Raw genomic sequence first — 20,101 nt, 5'->3', positions numbered from 1 at the left:
TATTCTGTCACTCCACAAGGGGTTGCTTTTTACTCGGAGTTTAACATCGACGATGATGAAACTTTGAGTGATTTTCTGAGGACTCCGGGCGAATGCCGGGAATTTCTTGTAATCACAATGTTGGAGATGTACGTGAAGGTCGAAGACGTTCCGAAAAAAGAGGTTGTGCGTAGTAGAGATAACCCCCAGTCATCGGGTGGTTATTCTGGAGCAGTTTTTGCAGGACAGGTTCCGGATGAAAGAGTTTTCCTTGATTTAAACTTATCACCGCCGGCGAATGAGCAGCGAGAAAATAATTTATACCCTGTTTTCCATAATTTACAAGACGAGTGATAAACTTCAATTTTCATTTGTGTTAATTATGTATATTTTTGGCGTATTGAATTTGTATTAACGCTCATATATTTAATAGGGGGTACCGGCCGGATATGAATTTTACAAGTGGCCCATCCGGTAGTCATCACTTAATTGAAAACGTCCATCATGAAATTTCATCACATTACGACTTGTAAGTGAAGTGATATAGCCATATGGAAATTATTTATTAATTCAGTAGCTTATATTTTTATTGGTTGTGCAATGAAAAAGAGCAAGTTGAACCACCCGTACTCACTCAATTGACCGAAAACGACGTATTACATCGGGATCTGGCAGATGCACAGAGTGAGGAACAGAACAGTGATTACGATAACAATGCCGATGAATCCGAAGACGAGACACCCTTTTTCGTGAGGATGGTGATGAGTAGGATGAGGAGGAAGGACCTGATTTGAAGAGAGACCCCCCTAGACGAAGAGTGTATGAGTCTGAAGTGTCGTTTCATTCAAGGGAGATTCCTTATATTGATAACTTGACAACCGTGCCGGATGTTGAAGCTCTAACAAGGGATTTTGATGAAATCCGGACAGCAATGTGGGATGAGTCTAGACCAACGGTGCTTGCAAAGGGGATGCTTTTTCCTGATAAAACGCGCTTAAGCAGGGCTTATAAAATGCACAACGTAAAAGAGTGTCGTGAGATGCAGGTATGGGAGTCAAGTCCGATGGTATACAAGGTTGTTTGCCGCAGGTGGTTTTGGCCATGTAATTGGATGTTGCGTGCGACCAAGAAGAAGACAGGTATGTGGAAAGTGGGTAAATACATTCCCACCCACACATGCGAAATGGACACATTCAACGGGAATCACTTCAACTTGGATATTGACTTGATTTCTCTTGTACTTATTCCGCACATCGAAGCATTCATAAGGTATACAATCAAAGAGTGGATTACATCGGGCCACCAGGAATATGGTCATACCATTATGAAAAGAAAGACATTTCTCGGGCGCAAACAAGCGTTTGAAATTGTCTACGGTAATTGGGATAATTCATTTGCATCTCTGCCAAAGTACATGGCCGCACTGCAGCACTTTAATCAGAGGATATAAAATATCTATGTATAATGCCACTATACCTGGCGCTATACATTAATAATGTATGTATAGCGTCAGGTATTGTGGCGCTATACCTGGGCGTGTCAGATTTTACAGTATAGTGCCACAATACCTGGCGCTATACATTAACGGTGTCGTTACTGTTAGTGTATAGCGCCAGTTATTATGGCGCTATATATAAAAATGTAATTTTTTTTTACCACCTAATTATATAGTTTAAGTTCAAAAGAACCACATTTTGGTTCCGGACTCAATGAGAGACGCAATCATCGATCACACTGATATAACACCTCAAAATACATAAATTCGTTGTATTCATTCACATTAAAACCCCCATAATATAATATAATAATAATAATAATAATAGAAATAGATGCAAGAAAAAGAAAGATTGACTTCACATTTCCAAGAAAGTTGGTAAAGGACCTACTCCATTAATTGCACCCGAGAGTTTTTTCACTTAATAATTTTCACCTTTCTTTTCTTTAAATTGAGTTTATGTTTGTATACAGATAATGTAACAAATTTTTACACTATTCTTTAGGTGTACTTACGATAACTTGTAATTCCTCATATCAAATCATGATATAATAATTCGAAAAATAAAATAGTAATATGCTATAGCCAATTAATTTAATTAATTATTAGTGTAAAAATTCTTGTAACTTAAACTCTTTCCTATATCCTTCTATTCAAATGCAGCCATAGTCTAACTTCTGCTCAGCCCGCATGACTGGACTGAACACCTCACTTCAATAAATGCAATTAAATGTATGCCCAGGTTTCCAACCAGACCTCAACTTTTTTATTCTTCATTTCATTTTCTTTTTCCTGATCAGAGTACTATTGTATGGAGGGATCGGAGAATGGCAAAGTATCCTCTTGACTTTTATATTAATTATTATACTAGTTTGGAATATGAATATTTTCTCCCATTCTTATTTGCTTCCAAAAGGTATGGAGAGGATTCATATATATTAAAAATCGTCGGTTTTGTCTTATTGAAGTAATTATCAAGGGCCTTTTCTCTTTTTGGATGATAAATTTGCTTAGCCCCACATGACCATCATGTGTTAGGTTAGGATAATCTTTTGGAGAGACTTTTTAGATCTTTTTGGTCTAGATACAATATACTATAAAACATAACAGTTTCTTGTCTCATGTGTAGTTAATTATAACCCGATAAACCAAAAAAAAAGAAGAGGGTATCAATCATATCTATGTGGGACTAAATCTTTCTAATCATACGTAGACAATATGTAAAGCTCACATTATGCCACAAAATTTGGGAATTTTCTTGCACTCAACTGGCAATTGAAAGATCAGAAATTTCAGCCATAATATACTACAGGCTATTCCTTGCCAGTTGCCACCTTAATGGTTACTCATTTGATTGAACGTTTAGCTGATCGGACCAACGACGAGCGTCACAAAATAAAAAGGAAAGAGAAAATAAAATAGTACTATAACGTATAAACGCTTGGAAAAATTGGAGAATTATTTCTTCAGTTAGAATGGCACGTGTGCCGGTTGATTTGAATTGTAAAGTTATTAAAAAGAATCTTATAATTTCCAGATCTCCTTGATTATATCCCAGGTGAGCTATCCTATGGATCGTTTTATTTGATGTACAAAAAAATATTATCATTATATATTGGATTTTGTGCTTATACGAAGCTTAGTATTAGAAACCAATCATTGTATTACTAATAAGAGAGGTAGGATGTGGGCATAGTAAGAATACACGTTAGCAATACATGTATAAGAATATCTATAGATAAAGATGTCCATCCGTGTATTACTTATTTGGGTCATAACAATTTCCGTGTTAATATTCACTGCATAATAAATTTTATATAATTAATCGAAAAAAGAAAAAGAAGAAAACATGTATCAAGCAGATTGTACTGTAGGAGGGGGAGGTAGGCCCGGGTGGGCGGTGTCTCCGCCATACTCAGAATGGCCCCCGCCGCCCTCTTGCTCAACTATTTAACAGCTAATAATGGATCTTTAAATGACCCATTGGGAATACTAATGTTGTACTGCTACAGTACTAAATTTATTTTCCAATCTCTTAAAAACAAATAATAATAATTTCCAAGAGCCGTGGAGCCTAGTTGCATGTGGAAGAAACTACATAAAATTGTTAGGTGGATAGAGTGATCTATCATTCAAAGATATTGTTATTTTTGGGAATCAAAGGAATGTACATGGTGCAGTGGATGAGACTGTTTTTCTCTTAATCGGTGGTAGAGGTGGATTCAAAATTTTAAGTTTATGCATTCCTACACAAATCTTAAATTAATATTAATTATAACTGGATTAACGGACTGGGTTCCAAGCTAAATATGTTATATATTTAATGAAATCTTCAATACAAATATCAGATCTAGATAAAAGTTACTGGGTTCATGGGAACCCGTATCTAACACACTGGATCCGCCCCTGACCGGAGGTCTCGAGTTCGAGCCCTGAGTATGGAAAAATTCTTAGTAGGGAGCGCTTTTCCCCCGAATGAGGCCCTACCCAATGCGAATCCAGATATAGTCAGGCTCCAATATAAGTATCGAATACCGGGCGGGAAACCAAAAACAAAAAGTTCCACCAAGTAATGCTTCTCAAATCTCAACCCCACTCCCATGCTTTCTTTCTTCATACTTCATAGTAGTATCAAATTCTTGGCTTTTTTGGCCCTATATTTTGCCACCAAACAGATATTTTTCTAATGTAAAGTTGTAAACTACTTTCATGTCGGTTTTGCTTTTCCAAAGATCTATGTATGATAAAGATATTTTATTTCATTTTCTAATGTTTTTCGGAAAATGAAGTAGAGATTTTGTTCATCGATCATCATTCTAAACACAGAGATCCTGATATTGTGATAAAAGATTTGCAAGCCAAATGAAATTAGTTTTAAAAAGACAAGATTATACTCTCTTTTTTTCTCGCATTAATATTAACATCAGATTACTTTAACATGCAAGTATAATTCTGAAAACAAGGTTAATTGAAAGCAATTAATTACTTAATTCTCACGAACACAAAACAAACCTTACACGTACATAAGACTCTTCGTATTTATTTCATAATTCCGACCTTTCTGCAAATCTAAAATTAATTAATTGCGATGTCAAATTATGAGAAATATGACAGAGAAAGATCAAGAAAATCAAAGTGAAAAACAAGTGGATTGCGTTGAAAGTTGAAAGTCTGCACAAATTGATGCACCCCCTTTTTAGAGGAATGACCAGACTTGAAAATTAGATTCAAATATTCAACACTTTCTGCGGACAATCTTCACCTTTTCTTATTAATAATCATCCAGAAATATGGTGTCTTCTTTGACCTTAAGATTAGACAGTTTCTAGAGTTTTCATCCACAAGTCTTAATTATTTTTGACCTTAGTGGTGTGTTTGGCATGACGGAAAATGTTTTCCGTGGAAATTCTTGGATAACAAGTATTAATCTTATACATTTTTCGGTGATTGGTACGCAAATTAAGGAAAATGACTTCGCAAGAGTATTCATAAATAATTTAGATTTAATAAACATGAAGCCATAAACTTTCAAACCAACAACCTTCCGGACCCATAAATTTCATAAACTTTCGAATCGCTAAACTTTCAAAACCACGAAATTTCGAGCCCGTAAACTTTATAATTTCTAAACCTGTAAACTTCTAAACACATAAACCTCCGAATTCATAATTTTGAAACTTGTAAAATTTTGAGCCGATGTGTTTACGGATAGACTCATATCACTTAATCATGATTAATTAATATATATTTTTACCTAATACAATTATTTAATCATAATAAATTATTATAGTTTGGTGCAAATACCCGGTGCATATAAGTATTTACTGTCCTTTTAGTCGGCCTAAAATTAGAACTTTTGATCGCTATCAAATATTTTATAAACTCTGATTATTAAATTTAACAAAAACTGTGAAAAAAGAGCATTTAGCATGAACTCAAATTTGGAGGTAAAGTTTTGCAATTTCAGTTGTTTTGGTCTGTTTATGGAGTCTGATGTAACTTTTTGAGGTGCACGTTCTGCAACTTTTTTTCTATTGTTTGTGTACGGTGCAGTTTTTGATTTTGTGGTTTCTAAAGTTTGACAAGACTTTCCTAGTATTTCTGGTTAATTCTCTTTTTTCCATTGTTCCCACAAATTGAACAATGAGATTTGTTAAATATTTAACTGAGACCAAAAGTATTCAATAATAACAATACAACAATAACGACCCAGAAATTCCATTAGTGGAGTATGAAGAGGATAGTGTGTATATAAACCTTACCCTTACCCCAAAGGAATAAAATGGTTGTTTCCGAAAGACCATCGGAAAGGAAATGGATTACTTTAGCAAATATAGAAAGAAACTGCTCAAGAGTACTATATGTAAGGGACCATTTTGAACTAACCCCAATCATAAGGAAATGATTAACTAAATGGATAACCAATGGATTACTAATGTGTTTAACTATTACATTTGTAAAGCCTCAAATTGGGGTTACTCAAGTTTGGGAGACTAGGAATTCTCCCAAAAGCGATCATATTCAAGAAGCCAGGAATAATATGGATATCCATATTATCCGCTGGGTAACCCGTTTTTTATCCATGTTAAATACGGTTCGGGTCAAATAATTTATCCATTACCCGTTTCCAGCCCGCTCATACCCGACCCGACCCGCCTGTTTACCGCTCCAATTCAAAGCTATGAACGCGAAATTATTTACATAGATCAGCAGAAAGGTAATGGCATAGGCAGTGAATGACAAAATCAATCCCAATATCTCATTAGACTAACAGTACTCATTTTATGTTATATATACACGAAGGTGTTTTTACTGACAATTTATAACTTAGGTAAGATAACTATATGTGACAAGGTGTTTAAAGGATTTAGGTATGAAATGGCTGAATGTGAAAAGAGATAGGAATATGATGAATGTGTGCATCTAACCAAAAGAGTTTCACACACAAGATGTAACATATAATTTGAATGATGGTCCCTTCTTGTAGACTCTTGTGATGAAGACAAGGCAGTTGGAACTAAAAGGAAAAGCAATGGAATTAATGGGAAAATGAAAGCTCAAAGACATAAGAGAGAAAACCTAGAAGATACAAACATTGAACATGCTCCAGCCTCCAAACTTGAATGTTAACCATATAAAGAGTAGCCAAGACTCAGAATAATCATTGCTCCCTGGCATATTGTTAGCTGCTATAGTTTTAAATTCCTTCACCACCACACCTTCAGATATAGGAATATATATATGGGGACTACTGATTATAGGACTCCACAAATGGATAAAAGTTTCCAGTAGATCCAATAAAATTGTATATTAATGTCGGGTACAAATCCAAATAAACTTTGGTATAATAGGTATATGGAAGGAAACTGAAAATTGAAGAATGCCTTTTAATAGCTAATCAAGCTAGATTAGCTATTATGATTTTCATGATTAATGTGACATTTTATCATTTTACACCTATTTAATCTGTTAAAACAAATTGATCGCACCATTACATTGACAACAGCCGACAATTAATAGAAAAAAGATCAAATGCAAATTATAGTTTATTTATTAGTGTTTTCCTCTCAACTTGAAGTCTTAGATATATAATTGTTGGCAATGATGTTTAAGTCATGGATAATATATTGTTGGCAAATGAAGTTGATCCATCTAAAGTGGACAAGTCAAAGGGAATTTGTGAAAGTAGTTTCTGTTTCCACATTCAGTTTGGAAAATAGGGCTCTTTTCAAAAAAAAATTCCATTTGCCAACTATTAAGGTAGACATTATATATTTGTTGCAAGAAGGCAGAGACAAATCAAGATTTGACGTTTAAGGAGGTGAGATTCTAGCCTTTTACATTATTTGCTCTAAATTAATTATTTCGTACATAATCAATATTTGAATCAAAGTTATTAAGTTTCGTTGACCCGTAAATTGTATTCTAGTTGCGCCCATTGCAAGAAGGTAGTTATAACTTTGAAATTAACTACCTCGACACACGAAGGTGGTTAATTACTTTCGCTGTTGTGGTTCATTCTCAGTGAGTAACTTGAAAAAGAAAGTTGGAAATTTTAAAGGCTGCTATATCTTGAGGTAGCGCCGAACCATTGGATCTTGTAAATATCCATAAAGAATAAATCATAGATTTTGAAGATAAAAAATAGAAATAATATAGAGAATAAAATAAATTGTTTGTTTGTCTATTTGACAAGATGGTGCCTACTATTATCTCATGCGATTAAAATATATTTGACTAGAGAATCTAGAATAAAATTTGAATTTAAAGATTGAAGTCGACTAAGATAAATCAAATTGTAAGAGTTCATCAAATTTTTAACCATTTATATTTTATCTTTGAAATCCACCTGTATATGTAGATTCCTAGCTCCCAAGTAATAGGATGTTAGAAGAGTAAATAGTAAATTCCTCAGCCAAAATGATCCAATCCGGATTCCGGGCCCATTAGTTATCCTTGTAGCTAAGTGGACAGTGGCCAATATATATGATCTGTTTGAACTTTGAACCATTGAAAGCCAAACCAGCAGGAGAGCACAGTGAAGAAACCCTTATCAGTTAATGAGCCATACAAATGTTAAAAGAAAATGCCTTGTCTCATGTGTCAGAATAGCAAACGCTGAGAGTGATTGGATTTGAGTGCATATATTGGAAGAGATAAAGAATCCAAAATTTTATTAATTAAGAAAACAGAAAATAATACTGTAGCAGAGATAGCATTAAATGCATGGCAACTCTTTCTCCCAACAGTTTCTGCATCTCATTTAATGCACACGCCCCTCCCTCAGCTGGCACTGCCAAGGACCCCCCCCCCCAACCCCAACGTCCCTTTCTCCATCACGCATCAGTTAAGCCTCAACTCGCTCTTTCTTCTGTGCTAATCCAAATTTCATTTCTACGCCTGTCACATTCTTTTTATCTATTCTTATATTATTGGGAGTTCATTCGATATATTCGAAATTTGATATTTATTAACTCAACTAATTCTAATTCATATATAATAAGCTTAGTAACATAAAAAAAAAAAACTCCCGACCACAATCAGTGGCGGATCTATATAGGCACTTGTAGGTGCTTAAGCACCCAATATCATTGACCATATTTAGTAATTTGCATAGACAATTATAAAAATATTTAAATAAATTAAACTCTTTTTCCCTCTTCTTTTGGAATTTTAATTGGCAAACACCCCAACAATTTAAAATCCTAGATCGGTCAATGACCACGATTTATATTCCCTTTTATCCTTTCGAGTAACTCTTTTGCGACACTTTGTGCAAGTCATGCATGGGCGGAGCTAGCATATCGTATACGGATTTGGTCGAAGCCAGCAGTTTTGGTTCAAACCTTATATTTGTCATAAAAAAGTTATTAAATATGGCGCAACAATCAGTCATGTCAAGTTCACCACCACACATAAACTCAAACGATCAATCACCCATGAACGGTATGATGACCTCGAACACAGTATCATCTTTGATAAGTCAGATGCCGACGGTTTATCTTTCCCTCACTATGATGCCCTTGTTATCACTTTACGTATTGCAAATACTAATGTAAAAAGAATAATGGTAGATGACGGGAGCGGCGCGTGTATTATCCATCATCGAGTCCTTGCACAGATGAGACTCGAAGACAAAATCTGCGCTGCATAACACTAACCGATTTTAATAATAAAGTCGAGCGGACTTCTGGAGATATAGTGCTACCCGTCCTAGCCGGAGGAGTCACCCTGGAAACGTCGTTTAACGTCATGGACCAAGAAACAACCTACAATGCCATCATAGGGCGCCCGTGGATACATGCCATGCGAGCGGTCCCGTCCAGTCTCTATTAAGTGATCAAGTTTCCTACTCCATGGGGGTATTCAGCATTCGAGGCGAGCAACGCACCGCACAAGAATGTCATTGCCCAGAACTGCTCCCACACCCAACAATTGAAAGGGACAAATGCGGAGGCATAGCAATCAGCAATGTCGGGAGCCAAACTTGATGTGCGGACAGACATTATCAAGGACCTCGACATCGTGGAAGCATCCGAGTCGACGATAGAGAATCTTGATCCCATTCTACTAGACGGCAACGACAGCACAAAAAAGGCTTATATCTGGCACAACCTCTCGGAACTTAGTAAGTTTCATAAATTCTTGACTAACCATGCCGATATGTTTGTCTTCTCCCATGCAGATATGCCAGGTTTCCCAAAGGATATAGCCACACACAAACTAAATGTCGACCCCTTATACCCGCCAGTACGGCAAATAAGAAGGAAGTTCAATGTCGCAATCAACAAAGCCGTCAGCGAAGAAGTCGATAAGATGCTCGCAAATGGCTCGCAAATGGCTCCGCCTGAGAGTCAAAATACCCTAGTGGGTCACCAATGTGGTCATGGTAAAAAAGAAAAACGGAAAGTGCCGGATGTGTGTAGATTTCACGGACCTAAACAAGGCATTCCCAAAAGATTCCTTCCCATTGCCACACATCGACCAGCTCATCGATGCAACAGCAGGACATGAGGTGTTGAGCTTCTTAGATGCCTACTCGGGTTACAACCAGATCATTATGGAGGAAGAAGACCAGAAGAAAACCACTTTCATCACTCACCAAGGAACATACTGCTATAAGGTCATGCCATTCGGACTAAAGAATGCAGGGGCGACGTACAAGAGGTTGGTCACCAAGATGTTCAAAGACCAACTCGGTAGAACAATGGACGTCTACATCGATAACATGTTGGTTAAGTCGAAAAGGAAAGAAGATCATATCGATCATCTAAAAGAAGCCTTCGACATATTGAGACGGTACAACATGAAACTAAACCCCGAAAAATGCGCCTTCGGCGTGACCTCAGGTAAGTTCCTCGGTTTCTTGGTATCATAAAAAGACATTGAGGTCAACCTAGATCATATTAAGGCCATCGAAGGAATACCCAAAATATTGACCAGTAAAAAGTAGGTACAAAAATTGACAGGACGTATAGCTGCCCTGTCGAGGTTCATCTCACAGTCATCAGACAGATGTTATAAGTTTTTCAATGTGTTAAGAAAAGATAACGGACTTCAGTGGAATTCGGAATGTGTCGACGCCCTAAGAAAACTGAAAGCATACTTGTCCTCGCCATCCTTACTCGCCAAGGCAAATCTAGGCGAGTGCCTCCTAGTCTACCTAGCTGTATCTAAAGTCACGGTAAGTGCAGTTCTAGTCCGAGAAAATAAAGGTACGCAATCTCCAATTTACTATATCAGCAAAACCTTAATCGACGCCGAAACAAGGTACCCCCACCATGAAAAACTGGCTCTAGCATTATTCATAGCTTCACGAAAGCTTAGACCATATTTTCAGTGCCACCCCATAAAGGTGGTGACAACCTTTCCTCTCAGGAGCATCCTACACAAACCCGAATTATCGGGTAGGTTGGCCAAATGGGCCATAGAATTGAGCGAGCACGATATAACATGCCAACCGCGAACTGCAATAAAGTCGCAAGTGCTCGCCGATTTTGTTGCCGACTTCAGTGCAGAGATACTGCCCGAAGTCGAGCAAGAAGCACTTCGCACTTCACCTGAATGACCAAACCTCTGGGTCCTTTACACCGACGACACATCCAACGTGTCGAGATTGGGACTGGGACTCGTACTCGAAGTCCCAATGGGCGAAGTAATTTGCCAATCTATACGATGCCCTAAAATGACTAACAATGAGGTCGAGTATGAGGCCGTAGTTGCAGAACTGAAATTGGCCCTCAAGTATGGTGCTCAACGAGTCATCCTCCGATGCAACTCTTAACTTGTCTTAAACCAAGTTACTAGGACTTTCCATTTTAAAGAGCAGAGGTTGCAAAAATACCAGACCGAAATCCGCAAGTTGCTGCCTCAATTCGACAAATATCGACTCGACCAAATACCCCGAGCACAAAACATCGAAGCAGACGGTCTCGCCAAGCATCCAAAATCAACTAAAAATATCACCAAGGAGAACGTGGTCACCCTCCTCCACTCATCAATAGACCAAGTCGAGGTACATTCTATAAATTTAACATGGGACTATAGTGTAATCGCGTCATATCATATTTGTAGGAGGGAACACTCCCACAAGATAAAAAAGAATCCAAAAATCTCCGAATACAAGTGGCCAGATACAGCCTCATAAACCACGACCTTTACAAAAGGACATTTGGCGGCCCTTTAGCCAAATGTCTTGGACCAAATTAGACAAGGCGTTTGCTCGAAGATGTACACGAACACTACTACAGTGCCCAAACATGTAATCGGGCCCTCGTTAGGTGTCTTATTCGTGCAGGATACTACTGACCCACTATGAAAAAAGAGGCCGCCGATTACGTCAAGAAATGTGAGAAATGCCAGAAATATGTCCCTATGATACACCAGGCAGGGGAACTCCTGCATTCCGTCACTTCTCCATGGTCGTTTATAAAATAGGGGATGGATATCGTTGGACCCCTCTCAGCAGGGAGAGGTAAGATACGCTTCATTTTGGTTTTAACTGATTACTTTTCCAAATGGGTGGAAGCAGGTGCGTTCGCTCAAATACGCGAGCAAGAAGGCATCGCGTTCATCTGGAAAAATGTCATATGCCGCTTCGACATCCCCAAAGAAATCAGTTGCGACAACGGACCCCAGTTCATCAGGGAAAAAACGACTGAGTTCTTCGAAAAATGGCACATCAAATGGATACTCTCCACGCCATATTACCCTGCCAGCAACAGTCAAGCGGAATCCTCCAATAAAATAATATTAAATATACTAAAGAAAAAGCTCGAGGACATCAAAGGGCTATGGTCGAAACTGCTACCAGAGGTGTTATAGGCCTACGGCACAACGTCGAAAACTAGCATGGGTGAGATGCCGTATTCACTGATCTATGGCACTGATGTAGTCATTCCCGTTAAGGTCGGGGAACCTAGCCTAAAATACTCTAATGAGAGTCGACCAAGCAACGATGAAAGCAGATTACAAGACCTAGATGAAGTCGAAGAATGAAGGGATATGGCACATATAAGGATGGTGGACCAAAAACAACAGGCAGAAAGGTACTATAACAAGAAGGCCAAAGTACGACCACTCACAGTCGGGGACTACGTGCTAAAAGCCAAAACACAAGCAGCAAAAGACCCGAATGAAGGGAAATTGGGAACAAACTGGGACGAGCCATATAAAATCACAGCAGTAGCGAGTAAAGGAGCATTCCAATTAGAAACAATGGAAGGAAAACTACTACAAAATAACTGAAATGTCGCCCACCTCAAGTACTTCCACTTTTGAAAAGAGACGTCGCCCAAGTCGTACTCTTTTTCCCTCGCCCGGGTTTTGTCCCAATCGGGTTTTTTCGGGGAGGTGGTTAATGAGGCGATGAGGGGGACGTCTTGAGGTTCGAAGTATTGTTCATTGCCCCGCCTATTGATTACATCTCCAGGCCGAGCAATGAAGGGGCTAGATATGAAGAATCTCTATTGTATGTACGAAATCGACATGTACCGCCATTGTACGAGCGCTGTCGACATGTATCTCCGACATATGAACAAAATCACTCCATTATGTATACGAAATCAAACGCGTCTCCAATGTATGAATAAAACCGGCATATACAACACTCCAACAAATAAAATAGAATGCCACCCTTACGACAGGATACTACTTCAGCACCAGCTCGAAAGTAACATCCCAATGGCTAAGGCCATCATCGAAGTAAAGAGTTCGACTTCACTCGAACCACGACGGGATACTACTTCAGCACCAGCTCAAAAGTAACATCCCAATGGCTAAGGCCATCATCAAAGTAAAGAGTTCGACTTCACTCGAACCACGACGGGATACTACTTCGGCGCCAGCTCGAAAGTAACATCCCAATGGCTAAGGCCATCATCAAAGTAAAGAGTTAGACTTCACTCGAACCACGACGAGATACTAATTCGGCACCAACTCGAAAGTAACATCCCAATGGCTATAGCCATCATCAAACTAAAGAGTTTGACTTCACTCGAACCACGACGGGATACTACTTCGGCACCAGCTCGAAAGTAACATCCCAATGGCTAAGGCCATCATAGAAGTAAAGAGTTTGACTTCACTCGAACCACGATGGGATACTACTTCGGCACCAGCACGAAAGTAACATCCTAATGGTTAAGGTCATCATCGAAGGAAAGAGTTAGACTTCACTCGAACCACGACGGGATACTACTTCGGCACCAGCTCGAAAATAATATCCCAATGGCTAAGGCCATCATCGAAGGAAAGTGTTCGACTTCACCCGAACCACGACGGGATACTACTTCGGCACCAGCTCGAAAGTAATACCCCCACGGCAAGGCCGTTGCTAACGAAAAGAGTTCAATTAAACTTAACACAATAGGTTTAACATTTCAGCAAAGATTCAGAATAACATGACTACAGCAGAAGCCATCAACAGGAAAACCGGAAAAAGGAAACAACTCAGAGGTATACAACCAAAATAATTTTAATTACAATAAATATATTACAAGTATTTCTTTTTTATAAAGGGCTCAAAGATGCCCTCACAAAAATGGCGAAGCAAAAGTAAATACGACCGAACACTATGCCACATCGTTCCTTGTGGCATACACCTCCTCGTACCAAGAATCGGAGGCAAGTTTGTCTGCATCACTAGAATCAATATCATCCGGGCTAGGTGTGATGGGGTCATACTCGCATGCCTCACGAGCTGCACGGGCCTTGGCTCGCACATCCCGAAGCTCTATCTCGGATGCCCTCCTGTCAGCATAAAGAGCCTTATACACATTTAGTCGAGCTTCAACATGAACCCACAACTCATACAAATGGTGAGGCACGCTAGGGTGAGCCAAAGCATGAGATGTAGAGGGTTGTGACTGACGCCGCACGTCCTCCATTTTCAAAAAAGCTACCTACTCATTTAACGCGGACAATTCCGCCTCCAAACCTTGAATACGCCCCTCAAGCCCCGCTACCTTAAGCGCAGACGCCTCCGACTCCTTATCCTGCTCCATTATACAAACACAGAGGGCATATTCTAAAGCCATTGCCTCAGAGATGGCAGTTGCCCTATCCCTTTCAGCATGGGCTAATCTATCAGCAGTTGCACTTAATTCACTCTTAAGGTTGTCGAGCCCCCCTTTTCCCTCCGCGGAGAGAGTCCGGGTTCCGACGTTCATGGGGGTGATAACGCATTTCCTTTTGGGATTTGTGGTTTTGAAAAGTCGCCACCTAACGGATTATGGTGCGTTAGGGAACCTAGAGCGATTAACTCTTAGACTAGCTTGCATTCCCAAAGATTTAGGGTAAGGGCTCGAAATAACCTCGAGAAGAAGGTGTTAAGGCACCCCTCTCGGTCCACAACGGTGGGTCTCGGCTGAACTTATACTTATATGAATTAGTTGTTTTGACAAATAAATAATTTTAACACATACTTGCAAATAAAGGCATTGTATGACTCAAGTAACAAAAGGAAAAGACTTGAACAAATTGCGCATATTTAGAGAAACGTAAAGTTTAAACATCAGGAATTGGGAAAGAAGGATCCTAGATTGGTTAGCCTACAGGATCACCTCACACAATGCTCGGTAATCACTCTTCAATGAGGGGCTACACGTGACATTAGCGCGTAGTCATCATATCCTTACTACCCAATTCCCTCCCCTTGGTCATAGCCTAAAGCGTTTTAATAACCTTGATAGATGTCCTATGCGTGCACTACCCGTCTCTTCCTTATGGCCCTGGAGGTATTTATGACCTCTAATTTAGGTAGTTCTAGAACTTCCTAAGGTTTTTAAGGATAAAAGTTTAGGCGTCAATCAAAAACAATTAGGACTGCATTTAAAGAGAACAAATCACAGGCTCACAGTCACCTCCACAAATATGACAAGTAAGTGCACATCTTAAAACAACAGTCAAGTATTTAAGAGAAAATCCTTGAACATGATATCTAGGTGAGCAGGGATTATACAACATTGAATTAGGACCAAACATCAAAGATCTATTTAGCTTGCCTACTGATTTTAGACCTGTGAATGTGAACAATCTTAAATAACAAAGCGCAACTTTCATAGTTGCAGGATTTTAATCGCCCTAGAGGCTTGCCTAAACGCATAACAGTGACGTCCTAAAAGCATGGTATCTATATTGATTAGGAATGCAGTAAAACACTAGAATGATTTTTAAACGACAACTTGAGATCCTATAGGCATGCTTTCTAGCAGTATTAATTTTAAGGCAGTGTTTGAAAACTTATTAAAGTAACGAATAGATTAATTAATTAAGCCAATTCAGAATATATAAACACGAATTTGAACTGATTTATTTAACTAAACTGGTTTTAAGTTCTATAGGCATGATTTCTATTAGAGTGGATGTTAATTCCTATAGGCATGGTATCTAATTATTAAAAGCTGACTTTTGAACTTATAGGCATAATTTCTAAGGAGACGAATTTGAATACATGCTGTAATGAAAACTGAATTTCAATTACTTTACACTCTATAGGCATGATATCAAATTATAAAGTTATTTAGATCCTATAGACATGGTTTCTAATTGTGTTAAAGTAAAGCAAACATAACAAACACATTTGAATCAACATGGACCCTATAGGTATGATATCTACCCAATTTACCCAATATATATAACTACCCTCCCCTTTTCACTAATCACCCCACTGTTTGTTTACAATAATTATTACAGACCAATTAAATGAAAAATTTACATAAATAGAACAAAAGTTAGTCTATAGGGAGCCTGCAGTAGTCCCAAATGATTGCCAAGCCTCCAATAGCCTTAAATGCCTAAAGTTCCATAACCAATTTCATGTTTAGGTATGTCAGAGTTCCCTAAGGACCTCAAGGATCTGGGGCAGTGCTCACACCTAGACTTTTTCTCAAACAATAACTGATTTAGGTGTAGTGTGAAAAGGCCAGCTCTAACAAGCCAGAGTTCAGAGAGATATCAAGGATCTCAAGGCAGTACACATATCAGAGAGGCAGAACCTAGTATTCTAAGAATGAAGTGAGAGTGCTTGACATAGTTTTGAAAAGGTTTTGAAAATAGTATAGAGATGACTTTAGATGTAAAAAAGGTTTTTCAGAAACATGAGGTGATAAAAGACAGTTTGAGAAGAGTACCAAAACAGCAAACAATCAATTGGTCATAAAAAACATCCAAATTCAGAAAACACTTAACAAACAGATCTCACATGGGGATAAAGGGATTAGGGCACATAAGAGTCATATTGGGGTACATGGATAGGGTACAGAGGAAACATATAGTCAACCAGACTGCATAAACACTTAGGATCTTAGGGACTTTAGCAGGCTAGTCATGGACAGTAAATAGTTAAGACATAGATCACAGTTGCAGTACAGAAAACCTGACATGTCTTGAACATGATTACACATACAGTTTAGACATGCTAGGCAAAGAAGTAAGTAGGAAAGAGTGTAGAATATAAAGCATACATTGAACAGGACAGAGTTTAGAAATGTTGAGCAAAGAAGGAAACAAAGATACAAGTTGAATTCATCACTGATGAACTAGTGCAGGAATGAAGCACATAGGGTTTGGATTTCAAAACTTAACTAGAGACATACCAGTTGAAGAAAAGAATGCAGGATATAAAGCAGATAAAGTTCCAATATCTAGCCTTGGCTTTCATCTGGCTAGACCAATGAATATCACAAGCAGCAGAGGAGAAAAGAAAGCTTTAGAGTGTAAATGTACTTTTTGTGAACTAATGTTCTGTTTTGAAGTGATAATAGGAGAGTGCTTATATAACAATTCGAAGGTAGATTCAATAAGGTAAAAGAATCAGAAATCAGCAATTAAGGGCAATCAGAATCCAATCATATAAGGAGTTCAGAATAGACTCCTTTAATTAGGGGCAATTAGCCAAACGGTAACAACAGGGGTATAATTAAGGCAAAAAAAACCCAAACCATACCAAACAAAGAATCAATAAGAATCCCAAAGTACGGGCAAGCAATTAAGGCAGAGACGACCAATTAAGGTTATAAACAAGGAAACAAATAAAGTCTATGCATACCAATCTTTAACGGAGTAATCAATCAGCCAGAATTTCAAAGTAATACTGATTTCTAGAAAGAATATATATGAATTCCCATAAATAGAAAAATAAACTAAGTAAAATTTCGCAGAAACATAAAACTTAGTCGGAAAATATTAGGTTAGAACCCTAATAAGGCTTAGTTAGAGGGAAAATCATGAAATAGTCAGTAAGTTTAGCAGATAAGGTAAGAAATGAATAGTCAGGATGAACACAAACATATAGAATCAGTGAAAAATTGAATTAAGGGTCTCAGTAGAGGCATATTAAGGTAAGAAAACCACGAGACATTCAAATGGCTAAAGAGAAATCACAAGAACCAACACAAGAACACAGTCGATATACCAGTACTCAGAAACCAAACGAACAACGTCAAAAATTAGGGCTTCAGTACAAATGAGTTAAGGTTGTAGCAAACTTACAAAATCAGTCAAAACACATGAGAAGCAGGAGACCAAACACTCAAAAATCATCGAACGTTTTGTAAAAGAAATTTCCGGAAACCCTAGTTTAGAAAAAGATGAAAATCACTTGAAAATCATACGATTCTTGTAAAGAATCTCGAGGTTGTTGTAAAACTCATATGAAACAAGTCCAAATCATCTCAGATCTGTATAGATCTAAGAGGTTCAAAAGAAAGAAATTAGGGTTTCGAGGAGAACAACACAGAGATGAAGAAACATGCTTAGAAACCCATAGATCATAGTCAATATAGGATGATCTTTCTCGGAATCACACTAGAAAACCCTGAAACATGCGAGAAAGGGACCATAGATGCAAGCCAACTGACCCTGGTCCCTTGAGGAACCCGGAGATGGCAGTACCAATGTGAGAGAGGTCATTAGAGTCTTGGGGGTGGTGAGAAATCATCATAGATAACCATAGATGAGTGTCAGTGAGGTTCTATTAAGGTTAGGTTTGAGAGCATTTGAGAGAGGAGAGGGGTTTCGGGCAGCAGATGGTGTAGAATGAAAGGGTTTGGGGGGTCAGTTGGTTTATTTTAGGTAAGGAGTATTTGTGGCCATTGATCTCTATGAACAACGACCGAGACTAAAAGGGTTTTGGGGTCGGATCGGGTAGCTGGATTTGGGTTGGGTAAATTCAAATTAAAATTGGGCTGGTATTGGGTTGAAATAAGGCTGAAATTGAAATAAAAATAGGCCAGATTTTAAATAGCCACTTTTAATAACTATATAATTTATAAAAATAATGAATGATTTCCAAAAACTATTTTTATGTACTAAAATGATTGAAAATAGTTGTGTGACATTTTAAAAATATAAAAGACCATCTTATGCATCAATAATGTAATTATGCATTAGTAGGGCTATTATTGCAAAGATGTGCAATTTAGCCTAAAACTGTAAATATAATTACAAAAAACGCACTAAAAATATTTAAATACTATTTTGGCATGAATAAAGAATTCAAATGACTTAATCATTACAATAGTAATTTGAAGGATAATTATTGAATATTTTATAAATAAAAGAGAAGAAATAAATTGATTTGGAGCTTTTAAAATTATGGAAAAAATATAAAAAATATTTGTGCATGGTTATAACTGCATATGTGCTATTTTGAAAGTGTGTGTGTGTGTGTGTGTATATATATATATATATATATATATATATATATATATTAAAAATATACGAGGAAAAATTGGGTATCAACAAAGGTCAACGACCTCCGCTGCCTTCGTGTTCAGTTCGGCGGTTAAATTGGCCACCTTTTCTTGGAGGTCAACATTTTCAGCCATCACTCCCTTATTTAGCTCAAGCTCATCCTCCCTGACCTTAAAGGCCGCCTCAAGCTCACTACAATGTGCAACGGCCTTCATAAGGTCCTCGTCTCACTCTTTCATTTCCTTGACTTTACGCGCCAATTTATCTTCCCTCTTCTTAAGCCCCTCGCGGAACAGCTGAAAGTCGCGATCCTGAGTGAAAATGTCGGCCATCACAGGATTCTTGGTGCGGTATTCTTGATACTTGGAGGACATCTTCCTATAGACGGTCGTCCTCCTCCTTTCCCAACGCTTACGCTCGATCTCCATAATGAGGGTCCGATATGAAAAACAAAGTTAAAACAAAAGGATGGTCCAAGAATAGTAAAATAGATCCAACAACGGGAAGAAAAGAAAGGCTTTACCCATAGAGCCATGCCGGAAACGCTCAGTGACAACTCCGCATCACTCATCGCTCTAAGTGCCTCGTTCTCAGGAGCAGCACACAAAGGGGAAAAAATGGATGACACCTGAACACAGTTCGACAGCAAGTCATAATCCCAAGGGACTATTATGTGTCAATCAGAACCATCCGCTCTGACCTCCACGCGAGTGTGACGCTCCAAAAATTTGCGAACATCCCCTGGGTCGATGTCCGAACCCGAGCCGTTTCCCCTAGCACGTAAGCCCCCTCCAACAGTAGATGATGCGCCACCCTCAGTGGACCGCACAGACCCCCTGGTATACTCCCTTTGTTTGGGGAGACCTCCCCGCCAAGATGGCGTCCGCCATGAATGCAGGCACATGTGCCGTCTCCGGCGCACCCGTCCCACTC

Source organism: Nicotiana sylvestris, chromosome 1, assembly GCF_000393655.2.
Source record: "Nicotiana sylvestris chromosome 1, ASM39365v2, whole genome shotgun sequence".
NCBI classification, from domain to species: Eukaryota; Viridiplantae; Streptophyta; class Magnoliopsida; order Solanales; family Solanaceae; genus Nicotiana; species Nicotiana sylvestris.
Note: the sequence above shows the minus strand (reverse complement) of the source record.